We start from the raw sequence: 22,137 nt of genomic DNA on the forward strand, positions 1-22,137 counted from the left end.
TTTTTTTTTTTTACAATAACTAATAGTTTATTAAGTAAGTTCATTGGTTGGATATTTCCCATGGGTACATGCAATAAAAGGCACATACTGTATCTTCACAATTTCAAAAATAGAATTCAACAATGCCTATCTCCTCCATAAGAGGAGCTTTTAATTGTAACATGACCAATGTATAAACAAATATTTCCTTCAATGCTTAAAAAATTCATTACTGTTGTGCACCATGTTGCACTAATTAAACACAGTCTATTTAAACTGGCCACACCCTAATGATTGGGTTGAACATTTTCATGCAGACTGAGACCATCACAAGGTAAGGTATACTCTGAATGCTTGGTAAATTAGTGCTACAAGTCAGTGAGTCTAAAGAGTGGACAGGAGAGGTCTGTTGAGTAAAAACGGAGAGCATGGAGGAGAAACCTATAGTATGTATAAGTAAACCCCACTAGATTGGGGGGACAGACCTGATCAATGTAATATCTTAACCAGCATAGCATCTTATGACTTCTGTAATGTGTTATGGGATTCTAGTAAAAACTCACCAGGTATAACACTGTATATGTCGACTCCTAATGGACTTGTTACTTTAATTGACTACTAGGCACCCTTTTAAAACCATGTGGCATGTCCATACAGCTATCGTGTCTTCTGTGAGGAAGAAGAGGGTTTTTTTTTTTGTATTTGTTTCCATTTGTATTTTTTCCTTTTTATTTATTTGCATGTGGTAAATTTAAAAATAATTTAGTTGTTTTGCTAAAGTACTAAAAAGGTACATAAACCTAAAAAGGGTCAAACTAAAGCATCCTAACAAACTTAATGTTTTTTTTTTTTTATTAAAATGAGGTTACTTTTTGGAAACCTTATTCTGAAAGACAAATGCTATTTGGCTCAATTTAAAAAATAATAAAATAAATTAAATTGTACTTTATCCACAGCACTTCTATTATTGGGGTAGATGTATTATAGCGGCACTTAATGTGCCGCTATACCGCTTCCTGCTTTGCCTCTTTACCGAGGCGCAGCAGGAAGCCCTACCAATGAGATGTATAAACCTCTCATCGGCCGGAGAGGGGGAGTGTTAACTCCCCCCTCCGGCGCTACCCGCTAGAGACAGCAGCGCATCAGCCTAGTGCTGATGCGCTGTGTCTCTGTCCCGGCCCGCTCCACTGAGCATGCGCGGGATCTCGCAAGTATCGCGTAGCGCCCCTGTCATTTACCGCCCAGACCCCCGATCATACGTCGGGGAGAAGCAGTATCAGCGCACATAACGTGCGCTGATACCGTTTCTGGGCTTCGTACATCTCCCCCATTGTATCATATATTAGTCTTGATGGTGATTTTTTGTGACTAGCTCAGAGGTTCCAAATCATTTTTGAATCAGGGCGCCCTAGAGTAACTGCGTTGTTTTCATGGCACCCCTAGGCCAAAAGTTTGTTATTAAGAAAGTCAGAAAAAAATGTAGTAAAGTGAAGTAAATTGTGCTTACCTGTCATCCTTAGGTTATGTGGTGTTGGACAGGTTTGTCCACATATTTACATTACATTGACCATAAATAATTTGATTTGGTGCTGGACCACCAACCTGAGGCACCCCTGCAAGTGTCCTGAGGCACCCCAGGGAACCACTGGACTAGCTTATGTTTTGCATTCTGCAAGTCTTATCTGTTTTGTACAGATCTTATTTGTTTGCTTATGCTGAACTGCCTTTTACCATCTGACAGGTCAGAGGGTTAAATCCTCCATTTTATTCTATTGCAGTTGACAGGAGCTGTTTTAAGTCTGCACTACCCTACAGGCTTACGCACATTGTTTGATCTTATTTTATTTGCTACCATATGTAAAGTGATCTACTCTGCAGAACCACATCTGTATTATATAGCGTATACACAGTCATTCCACTCTGTACTATTATTATTCTTTATTTATATTGCGCCACAAGTGTTCCGCAGCGCCTTACATAGTACATAAAACTAGTAAGTGAACAAGAAACAAGTAACTTACAGCACATTACAGTGCAGGACAAGGACATGACTTGTATACATTGCTGCAATAGCGATTAAAGCACTCACAATAAGCAGCCAGGAGTTGGCAGTCACGTGTTAGGTGCCCTTATGGGGTGTAAAGAGTAGAAGAAAATGTAAAGAGAAGCACATGAGGGAAGAGGTCCCTGCTTGTGAGAGCTTACATTCTAAAGGAACTAATAAAAGGTACAAAGTTTCAGAAATCGCTTTGTCTGTGGATTAAGAGACGGACTTGGTTTAGCTATATGAATAGTTGCTCTCCATACATGTAATGAGGGTGTGGTATAAGACAATGGGGCATATTCATCATAACTAAACATTTTCTGGAGGTAATTAGGTTTATAACTTGCATGGAGTTCTACCTAATTACCGGAGGAATTCATCATTCCTCCTCTCCATCAGCATCTATTCCGAAAAGCTGTCATTTTTGCGATGACAGCTTTTTGGGAAATAGTTATCCCTATCTGCTCTAACTTACCTCAGCTGTGATCAGTGCTGCACATGCGATGTTACATCCGTAAAAGCAGCACTGCCTGCAGCTGCGGCAATTCTTTCCCCTTTTTCCTTCTCCTCCCCTTGCCCCCTCCCCACAGTCGCCTCCGGCTCTGTCTGCTCTGGTGACACTGTTCTCCCAGCAGAACACAGTAAAGTTTAGAGAAAAAAGTTATTTTTCCTAAACTTTACTGTGTTCTGCCGGGAGAACAGTGTCAGCACAGCAGATGGAGCCTGAGGAAGCTGGCGGAGGATCTGCTCAGCTGACAGCAGGTAAGTGTAACCCGCTATACACCACCTGACAGTGGCATATAGTAACACAATCAAATTCCAAAAATACATAAATTTCGGAATTTGATGAATACAGTAGTCTAATTTCTATATCCCCCCATACTAATGTACTAATCAGGGGCAGATTGGGAATTTAAAGTGGCCCTGGAAAAAAGCGTGAAAGTGGCCCTATGTGTGTGCGCCGAAGGCGCCAGCTCAGAAGAATGGGTGTGACCTTGTAATAGGGGGTGTGGCCTAATGTAAATTACCATGCCAGCAAGCCACTCCCCCCACTTTCGTCATGTTGGGGGCATGCCCACAGTCCCCCTCTAGTGAATAAGTACAGCAATTATGTGAATGAGTATTTTCTTATCTATATGATTTCTCTGCTACTAGGGAACCTCTGAAGAAATTGATCCACTCAGGACAAGGCGGTATCTTGAGTCAGTATTTACTATTCATGCAGGAGGTCACATGGTCTGGAAGCCACCTGTTTGTGTTGTAATAAAGCCAATGTCATTATCATGCAAAAGAGGTTCAACCAGATAGTAAGAAGTTTTGGGGCAGGACAAATGTGACTAGGAAAGAGGTGACAGGGCCAGGACAGAGGTTACAGGCACAGGATGGTGGGGATAGAACAGCATTGACAGGACCAGGACAGAAGTGACAGGGGCAGGGCCAGGATAGATGTGATAGGGACCAGAGCCGTAACTAGAATTTTTGGTGCCCTGTGCCAGAAAGGGCATTGGCGCCCCCTTCATTTTTCAAAGGGACATAATGCACCCAAAAAAGGGCCATGGCTTCATGGGGAAGGGCCAGGGAAGAGATAGGAGAGGCCAGGAGATGGCACCGGCCGCTCTAGCCTAGCTACGGCCCTGATAGGGACAGGACCAGGACAGAGGGGCTAGGATAGAGGTGACCGGATAAGGAAAGAGGAGACACAGGTGACGGGGCCAAGATAGAACAGACTGGACAGGACAAGGGGTAACAGGGAAAGCAAAGATGTGATAGGGCCAAGTCAGAATAGAGGGGACAGCAGAGATGAAAGGAACAGGACAGAAGTGACGGGGCCAGGGCCGTAGAGAGCCACGGCAGGCCCAGGTACAGAGGGGGTGTGGCCTAATCGTGGGAGGCGTGGCCAGGCCCCATCGAGCAAAACAAAGTTTGCATGCCGGGGAGGGGGCGCTGTAAGCCCCTCAGCCCGGCACAAAGCCAGGGGTGGCGTGATCAGTGTGATTGCTTCCCCCCCCACAGGCAAAGGAGACTGTTGTGGCTGCTGATAAGCAGAGGGAAGGGAGGGGGGAGCGGCGCCGGGCTCCTCAGGAAGCCCGGGCCTGGGTAATCTGTACCCGCTCCCCCCCCCCTCTTGGCGCCCCTAGACAGGGCAGGACATAGGGCAGGGTAGGACAGAGGTGACAGCACCGGGACAGAGGTGACAGGGACAGGACAGTGCCAGGACAGAATTACCCTTTTCTTGGGCTCACTTGGTGTCCCCTCCCTTGGCACCACCCTCACTTCTTACTGGGCACACTTAAAACACCCTCCCCCTTTACTGGACATACATGGCAACCAATCCCTTAGTGGCCACACTTACCAACCCCCCACTTTCCTGGACACACTTAGCACCCCCTCCCCTCTTGCAATGCAGACTTAGTGCCCCCATTCTCCACTTCTACCGGGTGCACTAGAGAACCACCAGGTGTTGGCAGCATCTATTTTGGGGTCCCTCACTCACCACCTCCGGCTCGGCCCAGTGCTTAACATTGTGGAGTGGGAGACTGAAGAGCCGCTCTTCTCTGCTGCAGGCTGCCGTAGTCTGTCATACAGTGTGATAAACAGCAGCAGCTGCAGAGTGCCTCTCCAGCCTGGCGCCTTCCTGCAGTGGTGACTGAGAGCGTTGCGCAGGCCCTGGCTGGCTGCTTGGCCGGCAAGTAACTTACCCCTCCTGCCCCTGCCATTGTCCACGGACCAGCGCCTGAGCACTCTTCCCCCAAGGTTACATGCTGGCATGCGGCGTCTGACATAGCTCCCTATTGCAAAGCCTCTTCTTGTGATAGAGGTGGGCTGCAGGTAGCAGACAGCTGGGCCGCTCAGTGATATCTCCTGTGTTAAGTGTCTTCATGAATACTAAAATAACGGTAATTAAGGAAGATGTCCTTAAAAACTTTATTTTAGTGTTGATGAATAGGCCCCAATGTTTAGCTAGACACCAGATGGTTGACAGTTAATAGTTGGACAGGGACAAAAGTCAGACACACTAAAGTTCGGCATGTAAGAATGTCGCCAGGTACAAAAGGTCGACAGGGTCAAAAGTTCTACACAAAAATGGTCGACAATATTTTTTGTCTTTTAGCCCTAACCCTCCCTCCTGGTGCCTAACCATAACCATAGGGGCGAGTGCCTAACCCTAACCCTCCAGTTAGCATCTAACCCTAAAAAAAAAAAAAAAATTGTCAACCATTTTCATGTCGAACTTTTGACCCTGTTGACCTTTTTGTCCCTGTCTAACTATTGACTGTCTAACATCTGGTGTCTATCTAAAAATTGTCTATCTAATTGGCGTCTATCTATAGTTTGGAACCCAGAATAGAAATGTTAGTCTCGCTTGACTAAAGCAGGCCATACATCAGACCAACTTTCCTCCAATCATCCAACTGTCCAACTTGTCTGTCCAACTTAAACAGTGCCCCACATATCTATTAACTTTATCAGCACACTAGGCAAATTCTGATGTCACTGAAGTAGGACAGGTTCTGCCCACTTCAGCATGGAGTTCAACACGAAATGCAGAATGAGTGAGAGACACTCGCTTATGGACATGCTGCAGTAGGGCTGATCCAGCACCACTAATCCTCCTCCGGTTCCACTGCCACTGCTGATGGGTGAGGTATCTCCACTGACAGGGGCAGCCCTGGCAGTGATGGCCATGATCAGTGTCTGCCTACTTATTGTTCCCCCTACACTAGAATGATTAGCGGGCATCTAGTTGGGAAAAATCAAACATGTTTGATTTTTCCAACTTGGACAGACTGTTTTTGGCCGTTATTTGGTGTGTGGGAGCAAACTGTTGATTATCGTTTGCTCTGACACACTACCCAATTGCCATTTCAACCGGCCAACTAGTTGGCTTGTTGGAACGATATAGTTCTGATGTGTGGCCAGCATTTGTTTTTGCTTTTCCAGCTGGTGTTTGTATTCCACATCTTGAGCACATCTGTTGCGACAGTCCAGCATTAGCTTGTTCATATTTTGCAGTTCCCTTCCCCTCTAGTGAGATGTCTGGTGTTGGTGGAATATGTTGTCAGGATTATCACTTACTGCACCACAGTAATCTAGGAAAAATTCCAGATGGCCAAGAAGGAAATGTAGTTTTAAAGATACATTGCAGCCTCACTTTGATAAGATAGCACTAAGTTTCTCACAAGCTTTTTATGGTTATCTGTTTTGTTCCCAAAACGTTGGCTCCTTCAGGTTTGAATGCATCCCAACCCTGGATGATCTGGTCTGTGTTCATACTTTAAAAACACTTGTAACTGTGGGCCAATGAAAACACTTTATTTTGGCCTCCCAAAGTATAGGAAGCTTGTCCTTCTTGATCCATGGCATTACCAAACTTCTAGATCCCAATTCATAGTGTAATACAGGTTGAGTCTCCCATATCCAAATATTCCGAAATACGGAATATTCCGAATTACGGAATATTTTTAGTATGACTGAGAATGTGAAACCTTTGCTTTCTGATGGTTCAATGTACACAAACTTGTTTTAAAGCACAAATTCATTAAAATACAGTATACAATAACCTTCAGGCTGTGTGTATAAGGTATATATGAAACATAAATGAATTTCATGTATGTACACAAACTTTTTTTGATGCTCAAAATTATAAAAAAATATTGTATAAAATGAGCTGCAGGCTGTGTGTATAAGGTGTATATAGAACATAAATGCATTCTGTGTTTAGTTTTGGGTCCTATACCCTACCCAAGATATTTCATTATAGTATGCAAATATTCCAAAATACGGAATAATCCGATATCCAAAATACCCCTGGTCCCGAGCATTTTGGATATGGGAGACTCAACCTGTAGTGATAACTTGATCGTGGTCTGCTCTACTAGTGGACAATAATGGACCTAGACATAGTGATTGCCTTTTAAGCCAAGCATTTCTTTTATAACTAGAAGTAAACTAAAGAAACTAAGCAAAACACAGTAAATTATATTTATTGTGGTATCATGACAACAAGAGGGGCCGGATTAATCATTAGGCAACCTAGCCACCCGCGTAGGGCCCCTCTCGTTACAAGGGGCCTGTGGCCACCCCTCCCCTCACCCTTCAAAATCCGGCCCTGTAGTGAACCTGCCGAGCTGTGTTTGATCAAGTTAAACTGCTGCTGCTGGCGCACACCGGTAGACAGGAGGAATGGAGGACAAACAGAGGGAGAAGGAAAAGGGAAAAACCTGGTGAGACAGCAGTAAAAGGGGGAAGAAGGTAGACTGAGTGTGTATAGATAGATAGATAGATCAGTCGGGATGCCTGCTGTCGGGTAAGTATACTTACCCTCCCCCAACCCCATAACCCTCTGTTTCTACATGCCAACACTAACCCTAACCCTCCCTGTTAGTGCCTAAACCTAACCCTCCCCCCTTGGTGCCTAACCCTAACAACCCCCTCCCCCGCGGCTAAGTCCTAACCAGGATGCTTGCGTTCTGCAGTCTCACTGTCTGGATTCAGGATGTTACCCACTGTCGGAAATCTGGCGCCGGTCTTGTAGCCGGGTAGTGGCATTCCGGCGCTGGGATCTCTTCAGCCGGGATGCTGCATGTCGATCTAATAACTACAACCCATGTTTTATATAATTATGATGTGTATCTTGTTCCAGCAACACCTACTGCAATATATGCACAAGATTGTTTGAGGATGGGAAGCCCCAAATTGGTATCTTGCTTAGGGCCCCATGAGCTCTAAATCTGGCTCTGACAACAAGAGCTAGTAATACATTTTACTTGTTGTGCGTTTAGCATATTAAAATTAATCAAAATTAAATGATCTCATTGCTGAAACATTTTGGCTGTTTAACAGTGTAAGATGCCAAGAAGGGAACACATCAGCAGTTCATTGTGAGACAATAGGCTTATTAAATGCTGGCAAGAGACCAGGATATATTGTAGACTAGGATGGTCAGGGTACAGGTAAAAATCTGCAACATGAACTCATTAATAGCCCCACTGCAAAAATAATACTCAATAATAGAACACTATAATCAGGGTTGAGCATATAAAAGTAAGCATTATATAGGTACTAAATGGAAGTGAACATGAGTCACCTAGAACAAATCCCCCATGACAAAAGTAACATGGGAAGAAAGTGCTATTGGGAGTTTCTGGAGGGATGAAGTAAAAATATCTGTCTACGTTTACAATTCAGAATGACACGTGAAATGCCGGCATTCTGCATGTGATGACAGGTGGGTTAAGTTTACGCACTATGGGGAGGGTCAGGCACTGGGGGATGGTGTGGGTTATCGATACGCACTGCTTGATCCTTCGGAAGTCCTCAGCTGACTGCTTTATCCGCCGTACCAGGTAAGTCACCACTAGACAACCAGAGATATTTTGTTGACATTCTAATCATGTCTACATTTCCTCAATGTCATCAAGATGGATGTCGAAGTATCTAATGTCGACAAGCTGCATGTTGACACTATGGCCATTTTGACATTCTTTTGTCAACATTATGGATGTTGACAAAATATAACACCAGTTTCTGGGGAATAAATGTGAACAGCAAAGTGCAGGAAGTTGAGTGGTGACTGGAGAGTGCACATCCCCTTTCATTTCTCCTCATAGGTGTCATAGGGAAGCACGAATAAAAGACTTGGGGCCGTATTCAATTTGAGGCGAAGAGTCCGTTTCCGCGTGTTTTTGGCGGAAACTTTTCGCAGATGTCATTTTTGCCTGTTTGACTTTTACCCCGTATTCAATTTGAAAGACTTTCCACCTAGGCGGAAAGTCAATGCAATGTAATAGGCGGAAAAGTATTGCCTATGAAAGGGAGGTGGAAAAAAGTGCAGAATTGGGGTTTTGGGGTGCAACGTTGTGGGAACCCCCCTGCAGCCTTCAGTCCCCCAAAGGTAATCTGTCAAAACTTAAAAAAAAAACACTGAACACCCCAAAAAATTACTTTGAAAAAGGTGCGAAAAACAATGTTGGGGTACAAACTTAAAAACTAGCGAACGTGACTCTGGGGGGGTCCCAGAGTATGCCCCATGTGTTTTTTGGTTTTCAGCTGCTTACGGCAGGTGGATTTTTCAGCTTCACTCTAGCAACTCTTAAATATGCTGGCCCCCATTTTCAAGTACCCCAAATTTGCTGGGATAAGTTATTTTCTGGAAAAAGAACCTCCTGAATACTATTCTGCACCACTTATACAAAAACGCTATTTAGCAGCTATTGAGCCCGTTTAAAATCACCACATACCTTCAGAAAGCCAAATCGTGGGGTACCATAGGGAACCCCCATGTCAGAGCATCTTTTGGGGGGTGTCAGGCTGATTTCCCCAAATCTGACAGTACTTTCCGCCTGTTTCAGTTTCGCCGGGTTCCGTTTTCGCGTACTTCCATATTGAATACGGGGTAAAGCGGGTACGGCCGCGATACTTTTCCGCTTGCAAAACAGGCGAAGTAGGCGGAAAGACCGGGCTCGGCTCATATCGAATACGGCTCTTGGATGGAATATTTATATTTAAGTGTTGAAGACTAGAATAGGATCATGAAGATCTTTCCCCAGCGTTATTAAAGGTTTTTTTTTTTTTTTGTATGATCAGGTGAAAAATGAGTGCCAAATTTACTAATATCTTAGTCTTTATTAATGGTTTCATGGGACACATAAAATCAGTGTAAGCCTGTAAGCCGTACATGCCAACATTGTGTATCTTCAGATGGCCTGTGCCAAGGGCAGTATAATGCAGGTGGCATCATTATTAGAGATGAGCGGGTTGGGATCTCAGATCTGAACCCACCCGAACTTAGGGGATCAGAGTCTGCTCGAGTTTTCCCACCTGACTCTGATCTGAAAATGAGGCAAAACGTCATCATCCCGCTGTCAGATTCTCATGGGTTTTGGATTCTATAAAGGTCCCGCGATAGACATTTTTCATTCCGGCTGTGGAGATTGAAGGGGGAAGGAGCTGGGAGCTGTGCTGTTCTGCTGGTTACTGTTGTGTCAGGGGCTGGCTGCTTATGTCCATAGGGGCGGGGCTGGCTGTTGTCCATATACTGGGGCTGGATTGCTGTTGTCCTGTCCACTCCATATGACCTGGCTGTTGTCCATAATATCCATATATACTGGGGTTGGCTGTTGTCCTGTCCACTCCATAGGGGCTGGCTGTTGTCTATAGGGGCTGGCTGTGCTGCTGTGTTGTCCAGGGGGTGCTCTGTCCATCAGGGGTGCTAGTAACCCCCAGTGTGAAAAAAATAAAGTATTTTATTTTAATTTCTGTGTGTGTGTGCCTGTTAGCCACACTTATCAGCAACATAGGTGCGCAGGGGTGCTGTGCTGCCTGTGTCTCATTTATCAAAGGGCTGCTGCCTCGTTCAGGGGTGCTCTTCACCCCCAGTGTGAAAAAAATCCATTTTTTGTGTGCGTATTAGCCTGCCACACACTACCAGTGTTAAAATTAAAGAAAAATTGTGTACCCCACCAGTGTGAAAATAAAAACAATTTTGTGTGCATGTGTGGCTGTTAGCCACACCACCAGTGAAAATATAAAAATAATTTATTGTGTGTGTGTAATTGCACACAATAGCCACACCACCAGTGAGAAAATAAACAATTTTTTGTGTATGGTTGGTTGTGTGCGTTAGCTGCACTATAATAACAAGGAGTCCAGTATCAGCTACCAGCAGTTTGGACCATAACATGCAATCTCCACCAACAACACCCTCATCCACCTCCTCCTTAATAATTGAAGGTAGTCCTTCCAAAGAATGTTTTGTGGGGGCCCAAACAAACCAAGGAGTTCAGCCACGAAAGTGTCAATCCTAGTGGCTAAAGTGCTTGGTTTTTTAAACAGTACATGTCCTATTTAATATCCCACATAAGAGTGAGTAGGTGGGATGGACAGTTCCATCTTGCACCTCTTTCTTTACATTTTGCACAATTTTGGGCATTGCCGACTGACATTATTATAGTTTATTAAACTGCCATCCTGTCTGTCAATGCATTGTGTGGCAATGCTTCATAGATGTCTGATATTTTTTTAAACTGCCATGTGTTTGTGCCGCTGCTCTGTTGCTTACTTTAGCCAGCCAGCTCGCTGCAGCCTTTGGCCAGTATTGGTGAAAAATAGTGAAATCAATATTGTGAGGTGGCTAAAAATGCATGGAAATGCCTGAAAATGACTATTAAGGTTAATAATACAGTAGGAGCAAAAACAGGCCCAAATTATGTGGTTTTAGCTATTTATATAGTTTTTTGGAAAAGATACAGATCCAAAACTAAAAACAAAACGCCAAGGAAAAAAATCCCAAACCAGATTCAGATCCAAAACCAAGGGAAATACAGATCCAGAACCAAAACCCAAACACGGTGGTCGGCGCACATCTCTAATCATTATGGTCCTGCCCCTTGGTGTTACAGTATGTTATGTGTTTGCATTGCACAGAGAGCAGTGGCAATGGGGATGCCACTGTCTTACCCATTTCACTAAGGAGTAGGATGTGGGAGGGTGACCTAAAATACTATCCCTAGAGTCTGTAGAGTTTTCAATATTCTGGAGTCTCCTGGACATTCTCAGAGTGTAGGAAAGTGATTTCAGCTCCATATGATCTTTGTTGGCATCTGACAGACTGCAGTTGGAAGTAAGTGTTTGAAGTTTGAGTAGCGGTTACTTGGTAGCGTGAAAAATACTTGCCTGTGTTTCACTCTAGAAAATAAAATTTGCCTTGTAATTTCTACACCTAGTTGGGTGAACAGTAAATGGGACACTCTGTGCAATTAAATATATTATATTATATTAAATATAATATAAATTAAATATAATAAAGATAACAATTTGTTTTTAAATTCATACACTTACTGTATATCTGTATAATGTACATAGTTGCCAACCTTTTAAAATAATTTAGGAACCTTTTGCTGCTGAGCCCCTGAAGCACCATCGTGTCAGCCCTCCTTAGAACACTGCAAAAGTCATATAGTATCTACTGAGTCGACTGTAAAATACGGTTTTCCCCTCAAATGCTCCCCTTCAGTTCTAAGTGTTTACAGCCTAGAGAAATATAATCATTATTGCACCAGTCATATGATCTATTAACAAAGTGGTGGTCAGAGTATCGGTAGTGAAGATGTGCAGCAGAATGACGGAATTAATGTAAATGGTCTCTACAAGATAAGTCAATACACTAGGCCAGAGTGTATTAGGTATTAAGGGGTCTATTTACTAAGCTTTGTTAGGAGATAAAGAGAATGGACATAAGGTACCAGCCAATCAGCTCCTAACTTCCATGTTACAGGCTGTGTGAAAAATGAGTTAGGAGCTGCTTGGCTGGTACCTTATCTCTGTTCACTTTATCTCCTAACAAAGCTTAGTAAATAGACCCCTAAATGTGTTGTGCTGTTTGATGCTCATGGTGGTTAGTCCACACGTGGTACAGCATAACCAGGTCTTTGGTTTATTAAACCAGGCGGAACAACATGTAGCCTAAGACTACATGTATAACAGGTGTACAAATAGTAGTATTGATGCAGCCTGGAGCAATAGTGTATCGGTGGGCATCAGAGTGGCAAAAACACTGGCGGATAGTAGCACTATGCCACTATAATGTAGCAGTAGTGATGGTGTGTTTGCGGTACTCTTTGGGCTTTGCAGGGCTGGCATATCTGCTGGAGTCTGAGGCGCGTGCATTGACTACAAACGCCAGGGCGGAAAGACTTGCGAGCAAAGCGTAAAATAGCACATGCAGAGGTAAGACTCCCTGCTCAGCTGCAGCAGGTCCTAGAGATTCGCCAACAATCCTAACTTACGTTTTTGCCAAACACAGGTAATTTCCTATTTATCAAATAGATGCTGCTGCCCGTGACTATCGTAAAGTATCGCTGGTGGTTGTCAACAGTGGGTGGTTCCAGATGATAGCTTTGCCATACAAAGCTTGTAATAGCGGGAGATAGTACAGGAAATAATGCTTGATCTGTGTGTCGTCAAAGTGTAACTACACAGTTGGCATACAATCTCACATGTGCAATTTAACTTCTGCTGATTACTGTTGTAATTTTAAATTCAACTCTGTCTGCATCACCAGTCTGTGCCAGGAAGTAAAGTGATAGTGTAAGATGGGATCTTCTTGGAGTAAATGTGGAGATCGCCTCTGATCTCTGCAATAATATACTCCATAGATTTATCAGGAACTAGAATATGGACACATCGGAACAAACTTTATTCTTGTCAAGTTTGTCCCCTCATTAAGAGCACCCAAAATCCAGACATTGGGTCTATGTATTAAGGGGTCTATTTACTAAGCCTTTGTAGAGAGAGAAAGTGAACGGAGATGAAGAACCAGCTCTGAACTCATTTTTTAAACACAGCCTGTGACATGGCTGTTAGGAGCTGTTTGGCTGGTACTTTATCTGCGTTCATTTTATCTCTCTCCAAGGCTTGCTACATAGACCCCTTTATCTCCATATTGAGTAGGTATAGAGGGGGGTGAATGCACAGTCACAGCTGGACATAAGAATGTATGCAGCATTCATCATATAACCAGAAACCCACCAAAATCTACTTTCCTCACCTCCATAGTGGTTGGTAAAGGCAGAAACCCTAGAGGGGCAGCATGTTGCCACTGTCAGAATCTGGGCTTCATTGACTTAAGGAGATGAGGACAAACCAGTATGTCCCTGATCCCAGTGCACAGATTGCAGAATTTGAAATTAAATCAAGAATAAAGCATCAATTCTGGACAGATGACCTATTGGATAATATAAAAACTTACTGTGTATTGTACAATGGATTTTAACTTTTAAGCTGCTAGGTGAGTGATTACAGTATGCTCTTATAGGAGGTAGTTATTTGGTTCCCCAGAGTATTTTTACCTTTTTTGGAGTTTAAATTATGGCTCTGTTTATTATTTTCCTCAATCGTATTTCAAAGAACTAAAACGGAGACCCACCACCTTGTGTTAAACTCCATTATACATCATTTAGCTGTGGAACTGGATCTTACCAGCCAACTTTACTTCAATCACATAGTGGATGCTTGTGAACAGAACAATACCTGGTAAAGTAACTAACATGTTATAAGGGGTATATTTACTAAAATGCAGGATTTTAGAATAGAATATGTTGCCCATAGCAACCAATCAGATTCTACTCATTTATCTAGCACCTTCCAGGAGATAATAGTTAGAATCTGGTTGCTATGGGCAACATCTCCACCTCTAATATCCTGCACTCTAGTAAATTATACCCTTAACATCTCTTGGCTACTCAAGTTCTACTTGGTGTCAAAGATTTAAAGAAATGGAACCTACACAGGCCATTTTAGGATCAACTGCACTAAGATTTCTCTGCTGGGCCCATTGAACTCAGCAGTTGTAGTACCTGGTTAGTTGCCCAGTAAGAAAATGCTCATTGCTATTGCCATCTCTTTTTGGTTGCCAGACCCAATGTGCCAAACTCTCAGTATCCTGCATCTTATGTCAAAGCTGTAGAGATCTGCTCTAACTCTGGCAAAGGTGTGCTAGAATAGTCTGTCCTTGCACAGTTTTCATCAATTGTTCCTCTCTATGCCAACCCTGGGACCTGTGCAATCCCAACTATCTTTTCATTCCACCGCAAAGCTTTCCATCCACCCTGTACCTGTCATCCCTCAAACATTATCCACATTTCTTCTTCGGTCCTCCATGGCATCAACATTGCGAATTAGTAACCCATTCCCTTAGGGTAGAGAGAGGGTCAAGATCAGACTGTCCATTACTTCCTTCTCTCTTCTAGGTAGAGATGGTCACTTGATAGGAGAATATATATATATATATATATATATATATAGTGTCCAAATAGGTCCACACTCTCGTCTTCAATAATAAATTGCTGGGGTGACAGACCCATATGGGATCACAATAATCCTCTTCATGCAAAAGTAGAAAAAAGGGGGGGGGGGGGTAGCACTCACCAGTCTTCTTAAAAACATTTCTTTATTACATCTCAGTAAAAATTTTACAGCATATCAAAATCCGACGTTTCGGTCCTGTGCATGGACCTTTGTCAAGGTTGACAAAGGTCCATGCACAGGACCGAAATGTCGGATTTTGATATACTGTAAAATTTTTACTGAGATGTAATAAAGAAATGTTTTTAAGAAGACTGGTGAGTGCTACCCCCCCCCCCTTTTTTTCTACTTTTTTTTTCTATATATATATATATATATATATATATATATATTACATATACACACTCTCCCATCTCATTTTTTTTTTTTTTCTCCCTGTACGATGGTCTTACCTTGCTTTTCAGCCTGGCAATGTGCCTCCTACTAGCTGCAAACTGGCGGTGTGGTGTGTCTCGCCGACTACCACTAGGAGAATGCTCAATGCAACCACAATGAGGGATGATGGCTCTGCGTGGCACTGGCTGTCCTGTGTATGCTCATGCACAGGTCAGGGGTCTTCATAATGACACCACACACTAAAATGGAGTTGCAGTTGCCCTGACTTCCCTGTCTATTGCATCATAGGAAGAAGCTACAAATGACCCAAAGTCTTTTCCCCAACAGCCAGTTGCAAGGTAAGGCCTTATCGGGGTACTGCATTTTATAATAAATAACTGGATAAGTTAGTCACTTTATAGCTGTTTTTTTTTCTGTATACAGTTGTCTTTAAAGTTGCTGTGAAGGAAAAGCTCTGTGAAAGATGGATGTGAGATTTTATGCAATCTGTGACAAGCCTATGCCTGCTGCTCAAATTAACACAATTGTGCGGTTTGTTCTCCGCTTGCGGCTACTCCACCTCAACCCTTTATAGGAATTGAGTCTTTTATTTCAAAGGAAGAATTATGGCATTGGAGAGTTCCAAGAGCTCTAGTTCTCAGATTAGTTTGACTCCAAGCCAGTATTATGACTGTTTTACACCAACCCTTTATTCCTGTAGGGAACAGATTGCTACAGATTACTGAAAATTGGAAATCGTCCATTTAGGAAACATGGGTGTAGGAAGTTGTCCCGCATGGCTACAAAATAGTAATCAAAGTAATACCTCTTTTCCACCAAAAACCCTGGGCATGCTAAAACTGTTGCAAGGCATGCTGGGATGTGCAGCTCAACAGCTTATTGCCCTCCTCTAGAGGACAGTCTGACAAATTTGCACAGTTTCCAAGTGATTTACAAGTGTAGCCCTATTTAGGTTACAAAGAGTGTGAGGATTAAAAGGTGCACGCCAGGGCTCTCGTACGAGTCAATTTCTACTAGTGTATTCTAAAACATAACCTTTGATAGTTCCATATAAAATTAAAAACAATATAATAAAATTATAGATAATGATTGTGCTTAAAGAAAATTGTGTTTGCTTTAAAATATAAAGTTAGTCCTCTGAATCACAAGTATATTAGTATTAATTGCTCTATATTCTGTAATAAGTTTTATTATATCCCTTGATTTGAACAGTTCACAAAATATTTACTTGGAATTAATTTGTATATGAACAGGATTTCATCGTGTTCTTGTGCAGTGCTGTTTCCTCAGAACAGTTGACCTCACCAAGAACTTCAGAAGGTCTTGATCATACTTTGGGCTCTATTTACTACAATCCGCATATTGAATGCAGATTGTAGTGTGATATTACCGAGTGAATTCGCATTGCGAATTCAGGCAATATCACAGGGATTTACCATAAATCCCTTGCAGGGACAGAGCTTGCGATAAAGCTCTGTCCCTGCGGATCCCATCCGCACTCTAGTCGCGGTATCTTCGGAAAAAATACCGCGACTAAGAGCCCGCGCATGCGCCGACCCACCGTCGCTACTACCCCCCCACCGACGCTAAGCCCCGGCGCGGACCCGGCGACCCCCCCTCCCCCCCCCCCCCCCCGCGACCCCCCCCCTCCCTTCATTACACTTACCTGCACCTCCTGGCCTCCGGTGATCTTCTCTGGGCTTCCCGATCAGGTGATCTCCCATACTGCACTGGGACCCGATCACCTGATGACCGGGCCCCAGTGCACTGTGGGAGACCAGCTGACCGGAGAGGAGCCATCACCGGAGGCCCGATCACCGGTCCCTGGATTCAGGTAAGGAAAAAAAAAAGTTACATTTTTTTTTCTTTTTTTTACAGTAATCAGCTTGCAGTCTACTTAGACCACATAGCTGATTACTGGTACCGGCTCCCGCCTCTGCTCTCCCCGTTAGAGCAGAGTGGGAGCCCGGTAATCGGGGGAGACCCTGGATAACGCCACCTCCAGGTGGCGTTATTATCACAGGGCTTCCCCTGGTATTTTTGTACAATTTATTTTTAGTAACTTGCACACAGATCACATTTCCCATTACAATTATGGGAAATGCGATCTGCTTTACTAAAAATAAGTGATACTGGGGGTTGGAGTAGAATTTTACTAATTCTACTCCAATTGCCCTGTAATAACTACAGGTGAAACTAAAATAATGTGAAAAGGTTGCGAAAACACCCTTTTTCACTTTATTTTAGTAAAAATAATGTTAATAAATAGAGCCCTAAGTCACAAAACTGAGACAAGTCACGCGTACCCTGTCCAGGGTACTTTTTTTTTTTTTTTTTTTTTTTAAGGTGGGTCACTCATTCTATTCCTGAGGGTCATTGGTGTAGCCATGTTGGCTTTGATCAGGTGAGCACCAGTCTCTACCTATTTGTTGTGCTCACATGACCACCTCCTCCTATCCTTGAGCACCCTATTAAAGCCTGCATTGTCTGAACAATGTGGTTCAATACTCCTGTGTGTAATTTACCTCCGTGATTTCACTTACTATTGAGCAAGCGCTAACTCCGATCCACTGCCTGAACTTGCGCTGCTGCCAACTGGATTCCTACAAGTCGCTCCATCTGAGTTTGTTCCATTTACTTTGCAGCATTGTGCTGTGTCCTACTTCCAGCTTGTGTTCAAGCACCAGTTCCTGGCTGGCTAAGCTGCTGTTCTCTCCGCTCCTTTCCAGTTTTGTGTCTGTTGTTCCACTCTGGCTCTGCTGCTGTTCTCTCTGGTTCCACTGCAGTTCAAGCTTGTGGTTTCACTCTGGCTAAGCTACTATTTTCTCTGGTTCAAATTAGAGATGTGTGCTGACCCCCGTGCTTTTTGTTTTTGGAACTGGTTCTCCCCTGGCTTTGGATCTGGATTGCTTTTGGAAAAACCTCACCTCCGTGTTTTGGTGTTGGTTATGGATATTTTCTTAAAAAATCATAACAGCTAAAATCACATAATCGGCCTGTGTGCTCCTACAGTATTTTTTACCTCAATAACATTTATTTCCACTAGTTTCCAGTCAATTTTGACCAGCTCACTATATTGTTTTCATCCAGTTTAGGCCCAAAATTTGCACCAAGCTAGCTGGCTGACTAAGCTATGCGGCAGAAGTGGGCGGCACAAAAATGTGGCATTTCAACTGCCAACATGACACATCAGGAAACACATTTTTTTATTATTCAAGAGAGGCCTAAGGGAGTTGGAGTATGTAGCTGAAGGCAGGGACAGGATGGGTTTGGTAGTAAATTTTAATTTCATTTTTTTTTTTTTTTTTTTTTTTTATTATGAAGTTAATTTATGAGGCAGGAGGCATTTACAAAAAAAATTTACTCATTCACATCAGTCGTTGCTGCAGAAGAATCCTCAAGGACCATGCCTGCTGCTGGGAGTAGATTTTCTCATCCCAGAAGGGCACCAGGAAAACTTCTAGTGGTGCTTTCCACATGAAAAAGCATTCCCCAACCTGTACAGGGACATTAAAAAAAAAAAGTTAGTTAGTGGCCTCCAAACTGCCACTTAACCAGCACAATATTAAGGGGTAAATTTAATTTACTAAAATGAGTTTTTAGAAGTGATGTTGCCCATAACAACCAATCAGATTCTACTTATCACTTTCTAGAAGATAATAGATAGAATCTGCTTATTTTCTATGGGCAAGCAACATCACTTCTAAAAACTCACTTTAGGAAATTAAATTCACCCCTTAACGTCTTGCGTTGTCTTGAGAATCCTGTACCAATTTCTGCTGCTAGGAGTGGTTTTTCATCCCAGAAGGGGACCAGGAAGACTGCTTTCCAAAACAATTGACTGTAAAATAATCCTTTGCAAAGCTTCCACATTGAACATTTCCCAACCTGTACAGGGAAGTTTAAAAAAGTTAGTGGCCTCAAAGTGCCACTTAACCAGCATAGATATGTGGACAAGTGTAAGATCTATGATTTAAGGCAGGGGTAGCCAACCCAGGTCCTCAAGAGCTACCAACAGTGCATGTTTTACAGGTCTCCTCACAGAATCACAACTGTAATAAATTAACTCCACCTGTTGGTCTTTTCAAATGTGGAACTGCGTAAACTATACTCCTGTGCACCTGCTAGCTGGTCTGGAAATTGTGAAGTGTTAGTAGCTCTCGAGGACTGAGGTTGGCTACCCCTGATTTAAGGCCTTGCATTGTCTTTCTTGAAAATCCAACTGCTGTGGCTAGGAGTGTATTTTTATCCCAGAAGGGGACCAGGAAGAGTGCCTTCCCAAAAGACTGTTAACTAATCCTTTGCAAACCTTCCAAAAAAGCATTTCCCAACCTGTACAGGGGCATTAAAAAAAAAAACCTAGTTAGAGGCCTTCAGTTCAACTGCCATTGTACCCACTGTCCATTTAACCGGAGCAGGTATTGTGGACAAGCGGAACAGAGTAGCAAATGCAACATTTAAGATTTAAGTCTTACGTTGTGTCTTGAGCACCATGCCTGCTGCTGGGAGTGGATTTTAATCCCAGAAGGGATAAAGACATTGTTTTTTTTTCTCTCAATGAACACATATCTGAAGAGATATAAATAACTGACAGGGGAAAAAAAGGCAATTTGGAGACAATTACACAAAACTGCCTTTGCTTTACTTGAGCTGTCCACCTTCCAGTGTGCACTCAGTTTTCAGCACAGCCGGGAACCTTGTCAGTGATCGGTCTGAGACTACTTTCCCAAAATGTGGAAAAGATGATACCCATAAAAATGAACTACACATTCTGAGAGACCTTTACCATCAATTACGTGCAAAAATTAGAGGCACCTGTAATGGTGGATTCAAGCAAGGAGAAATTAATATTGTGTGAAGAGGATGATGTAAACATGACCCCAGATTATACCATCACCCAAGCCTATATCGTCATCCCATCCTGTGTTGTGTATAAATTACAGCTGCGTTCCCTGTTAGATTGGGGATTCATTGTCCACTTTAGCTCCATTTTAGTCCATATCATCACATCACACCCAACTGCACTCTGGAATATGGTTGCATGGAGTTGCCCTTCTGCCTCGCTGAAATTCAGACAGAGGGGCCATGGGTAGGGACTGGAAGTAGGGACACTATAATCAGTACTACCCGGCGGCAATGTGTGTATTTCAGCAGCCAATGAGTCAGACACTCTCATTGGCTGCTGCACCCACTGCTGGAGCTCACTCATGAGCTCTGCCTTCTGGCTCCTGCAGTGGGTGATGGGAGAGATCATGACTTCTCTCCCATAGTACCAAGTGGGTCCCAACGGGAGGACTGAGGAACAGACAGCAGTGGGTGCGGGGATTCAGGTAAGTTAAGTCTGTGTTATGTCTGTGTTTTATGCACTACGGAAGGCACTTTATTATTGGCAAGTCATAGGGGGATCACTACTGGGGGCTAAAGGATATCACTACTAGGGGCACTGTAAGGGGGACGACTACTGGGGGCCTGCATACGGGGGACCTCTACTGGGGGAACTGTATAAAGGGCACTACTGGGGGCTTGCATAAGATGGAGCACTACTGGGGGCACTGCATACTAGGGGTACTGTATAAAGGGGACCACTACTGGGGGCACTCCATAGGGGGGACAGTATAAGGGTGCACTACTGGAGGCACTGTATAAAGGGCACAACTGGTGCACTGAATAAAGTTACTACTACATGGGGTGCTGCTACTGGGGACTTTGCATAGGGAGCATTACTACAGTGGGCATTGCAAGAGGGGCACTACTACTCAGGGCATTAAGGTGCATATTGAATGGAATGGTAAGGAATGTTCCCAGAGTGATGAGAGAGGGGTTTGTGTAATGTTGACATTTTTCAATGGTCACACCCTTGTGGCATGTGACCATGCCCATTTTTTGTTGCGTGCACATCTGGAGGGGAGGCTCCACTTTTCAATTTTCTGTCTTTTTTTTTTTTTCTTTCTTCTCTTCCCTTTGTAATTTTTTGTCCTTTTTTACTTTTTGTGTTTTATACTCTTTCTGTTTTGCTAACACGCCATGTGTATATTGCTATATTGTACTTTTTACATGTATCCTTTTGGTTTATATATTTTTTGTTTTATATTGGATATTTAGATGTGGTGGCACTGCATTTTGTTTGTTACTTGAAAATATCATTTACATGCAAATAAAATGTATTCCTTTAGAGCATTGATTTCCCAACCTCTGTCCTCAAGGCACACTAAAAGTCCTGGTTCTGGTGATATCCATGCTAAAGCACAGATGGTTTAATCAAAATAACTGAGCTACTAATTAAGTAGCCTGTGCTCAAGTATGGCTATCCTTAAAACCTGGTCTGTTAGTGTGCCTTGAGGACTGTGGTTGGGAACCCCTGCTTTAGAGTATAGAGGTGTGTGCTGAGTTTCTGCTTCAGCATTCATTCTGGTTGCTGGGGACTGGATATTGAATCTGAAATCCTGAGGGCTTAGGCGTCGGTGACCTCGGGCTACAGATTTTACATTTATTACTCTGTGCTCTGTTCCCTAAGTTCGCAAACACTGGTTTTATCACTATATTTGGGGTAAGGTGTTGAGTTCCACTCAATTCGTTCCACGGATAGACTGGGCGCCTTCCAGGTGTCACTGACCTCTGAAGGCACCAGGCATTTACCGCATGAGTCTCACCCCATGAGTAGACCAGTCCACTGGTCCTGACTCAGATCTATAAACCCTAAACATAGCATGCTTCTTGAGCACATTAAGAAAATTGTAAATATATCAATATGGGTGTACCTCGGCAACATGCTGGTTGCAGGAGAATCTAAACAGATGATAGACCAGAATAAACAGCCATTCTATTGCTTCAGGTCAATGGATGGCTAATAAATTGAGTGAGGAGTTGGTTATCTCCATCACTGCAAGTCAAATTTCTGGGGGTATTTATAGACA

At 43.2% G+C, this 22,137-nt stretch overlaps 1 pseudogene across 1 annotated transcript in view; it reads left to right on the plus strand.

The window, feature by feature from the left end:
- Positions 1 to 225: 225 nt before the first annotated feature.
- LOC148525206 (interferon-induced transmembrane protein 1-like) overlaps positions 226 to 22,137 on the plus strand; it is a 40,085-nt pseudogene continuing 18,173 nt past the window's right edge. The window contains exon 1 of the transcript XR_015878294.1: positions 226 to 313. The product of XR_015878294.1 is annotated as an interferon-induced transmembrane protein 1-like (transcript). The remainder of the gene's footprint in view (positions 314 to 22,137) is intronic.

Source organism: Taudactylus pleione, unplaced genomic scaffold (genome assembly GCF_031769625.1).
Source record: "Taudactylus pleione unplaced genomic scaffold, aTauple2 ptg000109l, whole genome shotgun sequence".
Classification (NCBI taxonomy): domain Eukaryota; kingdom Metazoa; phylum Chordata; class Amphibia; order Anura; family Myobatrachidae; genus Taudactylus; species Taudactylus pleione.